Source organism: Aquila chrysaetos, chromosome 5 (genome assembly GCF_900496995.4).
Source record: "Aquila chrysaetos chrysaetos chromosome 5, bAquChr1.4, whole genome shotgun sequence".
Lineage (NCBI taxonomy): Eukaryota > Metazoa > Chordata > Aves > Accipitriformes > Accipitridae > Aquila > Aquila chrysaetos.
The window spans coordinates 52,138,386-52,144,702 of record NC_044008.1 but is presented as its reverse complement, the minus strand read 5'-3'; the positions used below and the strand labels follow the sequence as shown (position 1 = coordinate 52,144,702).

General features: G+C 46.0%; 1 long non-coding RNA gene across 2 annotated transcripts; it reads left to right on the top strand.

Moving 5' to 3' along the window:
* LOC115342223 lies at positions 1-5,796 on the top strand. 2 transcript variants are annotated; one of them, XR_003923683.1, is made up of 3 exons: positions 1-85; positions 1,801-1,925; positions 2,585-5,796. It is a non-coding gene; the product is annotated as an uncharacterized LOC115342223 (long non-coding RNA). The 2 variants fall into 2 exon arrangements; XR_003923682.1 differs by having other exon boundaries at positions 1,801-1,965; positions 2,275-5,796.
* Positions 5,797-6,317: the final 521 nt, after the last annotated feature.

The following is a 6,317-nucleotide window of genomic DNA, read 5'->3' as shown; positions in this document are numbered from 1 at the left end:
GTGCCAGCGTGTAAGGCAGCGCTGGGCTATGCTCCCATGGGGTGTTCATCCTACCCTTCTGGATCATCATTTTGCAGGAAAAGTGGTGGGAGCTGTATGTTTGTTGATGGAAATATATGAGCATGGCAGAAATGAGTCTGACGCACTTTCTGAAGGACCAAGGTCACCATAACAAGTGTGTGTGCAGGAATATATGTCTAAAGTAGGGGTGTGTGCATGTATAAATGTATACACGTGTGTCTGTGTGTATATAGGCACTCAAGCAAAACATATATGGGCTGGAAAATACCTGAAACGGCTACAAATAATTGGTATGGTGGGCAAGAGAAGAAAGTGCCCCCTTTCCCTGGGCTCCCACAGCCACCCCAGCTCTGCCAAAGACAATGGTAGGAAGCCAAGGGGAAAGAAAAGGATCGGGGAGGGGAGCCGAACCAGGCTGGGCGTCCTCTGTTTCACACTGGAAGTACAGAAACTCAGGAGCTTAAGTCTTTTTTCATGAACCTTTCATCTGGACCAAAAGGGCTTGTGCAGGCTATGCTCACAAGCCGTGCCCCTGGGCTTACGTACAGACCTCAGACTGCAGATTTCATCTAGTCCTGCTGATTTTTCTGGGTGGAGATGAAACACCGATTTCCTCTCAGGAAAGCTCATGTCTTCCTGGGAATGGTTAAATAGTGCTGACTCCACGTATCCCTTCTGGGAGGAACAAGAGAGAAACAAACCCAGCCAGTTCCAGGTTTTGCAAGTGGTGCAGACATCGGAGAATCATCTTTAGTAATGAGAGACTGATAAGCACTTTGTTACAGCCACTTAATGCATGTGCTTGACTGATCCCGAGGTCAGATATTTCTGCCCTGGTGTCCTCGTTCAGACCAGAGAAGGATGCCGGGTCCAGGCAGCCACAAGTCTCTGTGTGCTCTGGATGTGGCTCATACTGATGTTGCCTGCAGGGGTGGATCCGCACAGGCAGCACTTGGCATGGGGAGAGCCTTTGCATATTCCTGTGCCTGTCCTAGCTCACTCTCCTCACTGCACTGTCCTGGGCTCAACTGTCAGATTTTGATTAATGATTGATCCATGCCATCACCACACCAGTCCTCCAGTTACAGCTGACTTCTAAATGGCACATAGTCCAGTAGACACATGTATGTTATTAGCATTGCAAGTCCAGCAGAGCAAGCAGCTCTTCATCATATACGCTTTCGCCAAGATATTATAGCACAGTTTCCACTTCCTGGCAATTAACTCAGTCTTTCCCGTTCAACAACAAGCAGCACTACATTCACAGATAGATAGGTCTGCAGAGCTTGGGAGCTTCTTATTCCAATTTGGAAACCCCAGAAAATTACTATGACAAAACATTTTTCCTGTCATTTAAACTCAAGGAAAAGACTTCAGGAATACTCCATAAATGGTTAGTTTATCTCCCCTCTGTTTTCTTCCCCCTTATCCCTCCTAAATATAACACAAGCCTAGTATCATCCAAGCCAAGCACGTACCAATGACTGAAATTAAATAAAAGTGGGATTGATTATTGATGGCATTGACGGATACTGATGGATATCTGACAAAGCTTCTCTGTATATCTAGTTTTTTGCCATTTTCGTCATAAATGAAGTACCAACTTAAGATACTGCTTTAGATAGAGAGATGAAATGCGATTGAACTTCTCCTGGAAAAAAACCACTGTCTTGTGTACCCTTGTACAGGTTTAAGGGGTATAAAAGATATGAGTAAGAGGGGGAAGCTCTGGCAGAACCTAAATCAAAACTCTTTTATTTGCTTTGTATCTCTTACCAGGAGAGTCACTGGAGCAGATGCCTGGATTTAATGTGAAATTCTTTTTAAGCTTTTGCTTGAGGAAGCTGCCAGGAGCACAGCTACAGTCAAATAACTCTTTGCAATGCCATCATTACCAGCAACAGGTATTTATTGAAAAAATCAAGTGAACCCTTTTCTAAACAAGTAAGTAAAAGACTTGCAGGCTGGTAAAGCATGAGAAGTGGTGTTGCTCAGCTGACTGGGCACAGGATTGAGTTTAAGATGACCGGGGTTCAGCCCTTGGCTGTGCTGTGGACCTGCACCCTGTGACCTTGAGTTAAGGTCCTTCTTTCTCACCCAGCCCTGCTGTTTGTCTAGCTTTGTTATCTGTGGGAATTACTAAAGATGGTGAGGTTAAGCATCAAAACCATAAATCAAATGAGGAGCTACTGGGGAGGGAAAGGAGGGCGGATGGTGGCTGCGTTTCCTCCAGCTTTGCTGCTGTCCTTCCAGGTACCGACTCCCTCGTCGGGGATGGGTATGTTGGACTGGGACTAGGCTGGGCAGGTTGCACAGATACAGTGATCCCTGGTGGCCCTGGCTAAATGGTAAGAGCCAGGCCCCTTAGCTGTAGGCCTGTCGGTGGGGCAGGTCCTATTTATTCATGTAGGTGGGTTCAATTGCAAAGTCTTTGTGGCCAGGACTGTTTTCAATCTGGTGGCTGTGCCCAGAATAACAGGAGCAGGATGTCAGTGGGAGCCTCCAGAGCTGCTGCAACACAAATACTGATCAGTCTCTAACAGATAATGTTTCCTGTCTCCAGCTTTTAAGAGAGCCTTGCGGGCCAAGGGAATGGAAATCTTCCTCTCTCTTTTACTGGTTGCGGTCTCCAGTTCAGGCAGGTACAACAGGGAAGCGCCTGTTTGCTGCTCCATCAGCTCTGGATGTTCTCCAGATGCCACTGGGGAGACCCGGTGGGTCCTGAGAAAGAAAATATGCCCACGAAGGCTCACTGGAGTGATTACTAGCTATCCCACACCTTGGGAAGCCAGTGCTATCTGTGGCTCTGCCCTGAGGAAACTAGGTACCGACCGGATAACGGCCAGGCCTGGGTGACATGGCCGGGCAGAGCGCGACAAGGGAGCCGGGAGGAAGGAAATGAAGTCAGCCCTGTGATCCACACCAGATGCACACTCACGCTTTGCTACGAGCTCACTACCCCCTGACCACGCGCTGCCCTGATCTGCAGCTACAGCTGCGGGGAGAGCTGCCAAACTTGGCAAGGATCCGGCCCGTTCCCGAAGCTCCCTTTCAGGCGCGAGGCAGCCCTTTCCCCAGGGCCCCGTGCGGAGCGGTGGTGGCTAAATGAGTAATACAGAAATCTGCCTGCACGGCCAGCCATAGCACAGTGTCGAAGCATGGTGATTTGTACGGACCGGTACGATCCCTCCCGGGCTTGCGCGGTGGCTGATGGACAGCCAAGGCTGAAAATGTTGGGTGGGTAGGTATCTCAGAAAATATTTGCGTTGTTTATCAGGACATGAAAAGTCATGCGGTTTAAAGGATATATCCACCGAGTACAACCAGTAAGTAGTTGCTTAAGAAAGCCTGCTGCTGGGACAACCAAATCATGGCCTCAGGGCAAAGAGGGGAGAAGATCCTGTTCCCTGCAGGTCTGCTGGCAGCAGCCCTGGCTCTGTCCTGAACTCCTGCAGGACTGGGATGACTGCGACTCCGATCCCAGGGGCCGTGGCCAAGGAAAGAGGAGGCGAGCTTGGAGAGGTGGCTCCGCGGGAGCTTCTGACACCAGGAGATGAGGTAAAAGAGCTGGAGCTTGGCCTTTTTACGACTCTTAGTAGCACTGATTTGTTTGAAGAAGCAGCAGTTGGAAGGAGAGGGAGCGGAGCAGACACAGCTGTGGGCTAGGAGGCCAAAGGAGAAAGAGACAAGACGAGGGAAGACCACTGCTAGGAGACTCATTTATCCAAGCCAGCTGCACATCTCATGGTGTGTTTGGGTTTTTTTTAATTGATTTTTATACTAACAGACAATTAGGCTGATCTATTTATTTTTTTGATGTTTCTCTAGTACTGAGTCATTTCCTGGGGGGTGGGAAGAAAATAGCATTTTTCTCAAAGCTTCGAAACAGTGTTTCAGAGTTTGGGTTGAGGATTCTTTCTTTCCTTTCTTTCAATGAAACAGCTACATTTAAAAAAGCATGAAAACAAAAAACAGGTTGACAACCCCTAAACTTCTGCCAGAGTTGCTCTTTGCTCACAGAAATGGGTGTCTGTAACGGGTAGCCCAAAGCAGTGTACAGGGTGAAGGATGAGACCTGCCAAAGCAGCCAAGCACCAGACTGCCTTGTCATCATATTCACCCGCAGATGTTGATGCTTTTTCCAGCTCCTACACACGTCACTGGTGTCGGTGCCTGTCTGCTCCACAGCATGCTGACCTTTCTTCTGGTTTACACATCAAAACGGACTGCTTTGGCAGTGGTTTCCAATTCAGTAAGCCACATGCCTTTGCACTGTAGTGGACGTAAGGCAAAGCTGGCTATAGCCCCCAAAGCTTATGTGTTAGTACATGCTGTTGGTCTGGAGAAGCCTAGTGTGAAACAGTGGTGAGCCTGGATCCTTTTTTGCCAGAAAGCTATAAGTACAATGGGTTAGTTAGATCTTTGACTAATAAAAATGGACATCTGCAATCAAGCTAATTTGCTAGAGATTAGAGCCTAATTAAAATCAAAGAAGCAAAGGGGCTGCCAGCCTCAGAACTAAGCGCACGCACAGAGCACCGGGCATTGACAACTAAGAGATGCACTGGCTTTTTGAAAATAGACAGCAGTTAACCACCTTGAAGGAGAAGTCACACCACCCATGAAGCTCCTAAGCACCAACTTCACTCTGTCCTGTCTTTCCTATGGATTGGGGACAGGATACCCACCAGCCATGGTGGAAAGAACAGCAAAAACTTCCATTGACATCGATGGGTCCTGGACTCATCTTGTGGCCTTGTTTGTTTGTCTGTTTGTTTGTTTGTTTGTTTGTTACATATGCCCTGTAGTACTGGGTGTCCAGAATGTTTTACGCATCGTTTCTCAGTGGAGAAGGAAGAAAGCATCCACTTTCAGAGTCACTGCTTGTACGTCATGCAGTTGGCATGTGAGGGACCATTGCTTTTGGTTGAGCATTGGCATCATTATGCTGGAAGTCAGAGTCAGTGCAGTTACCTCAGATCCAGAGAGGCTTATCTCACTGCAATTTTTAACTGGTTATCCTCCCTAAATAGTAAGCCATGAAGCCAGTAGTGAGAGGAAAGAAAACTTCTAAAGGTGTGCTCATTGACCCAGTGAATATGGCAGGAAACCACAAAAGCTATGTTGGGACCATGGACAAAGCAAACTTGATCCTGCCTCTACCCCTGGTTTTTCATGTCTGTCTTTCATGGCGCTGATGCTTGTTAGGACCCTTAGCACTGTGTGATGTGCAATAACACCTGGAATTAAGTGCTAGCCTGAAGCGCTAACCCTTGGAAGTCAACAGGCACATGGTCAACAGCAGGCGCTTGTAAAATAGAGCCTGTCTGTTGAAAACAGCTTGATTTCTTATTCACAACAGATCATATTAACCCATTCTCAACTAAATTGGCAAGGGGCAGTGATTTAACATTTTAAAACAAAAGGAAGCAAGAGGATACTGGTGACTAATTTCCTCCAAATGACGTCATGTGGGTCATCTTCCTCATATGTTGTTTGTTTTGCCGATTAGTCTTTAGGTAGATATTCATATATCAACTATTATTTTCCACTGTGAATTGTGGTTTTCTGCCCAGCAGCAAGTCCAGTTTCCAGGGTAATTGGGAAGCCAACTCCTTTCTAACTACGCAAAAGATGAACTGTGTTTCCTGCAACTTTAATGTCTCTAATGTTATTGGTTGAGTAACAGCCGGAAGCAACAGTGTCTTCTGTAAGGAAATATGCCAACAGTTGTTGCTTAGAAGTGAATAAAACTTACTTTTTTTTAAATAAAAAAAAAAAAAAGTGTTTTGAATGATTTGAAGCTGCAATAACAGTCCTTTCCAGTCAAAGCTTACCCTTCACAACAACAGGATGCATTGCTCCATTTAAGCAAGTAATAATATTGGTTTTAGTCATTACACGTTTTGCTTCCTGTTGGGGGTATTGCACAGAAAACTAATTCTTTGCATATCAGATAACTAATTCATTGCGTATTTACAGATTTTATATACAGAGATGTTTTCTAATACCATCTGTGTGCAAAGAAAATATATCTTTGCAGTAAGCTAGCGTGATCGGTTGATTGGCTGTATGAGCTACAAGAAAATTAAGGAAAGCAGCCTCTAAAAGACAGCATTGCTCTGTTAGCATTAGCAAAGCCATGTATATTTAGGGTCTCAATGCTTCTGACTTACGGTCAGAAAAATTTATTGTCACAAAATGTTCATTCTGGTTGTACAAGACTTTTCACCTAAAAACTCCCAGTTGATTAAAAGGCAATTACTGGGAGCAATGGCAAGATTTAGCCTAAGGAC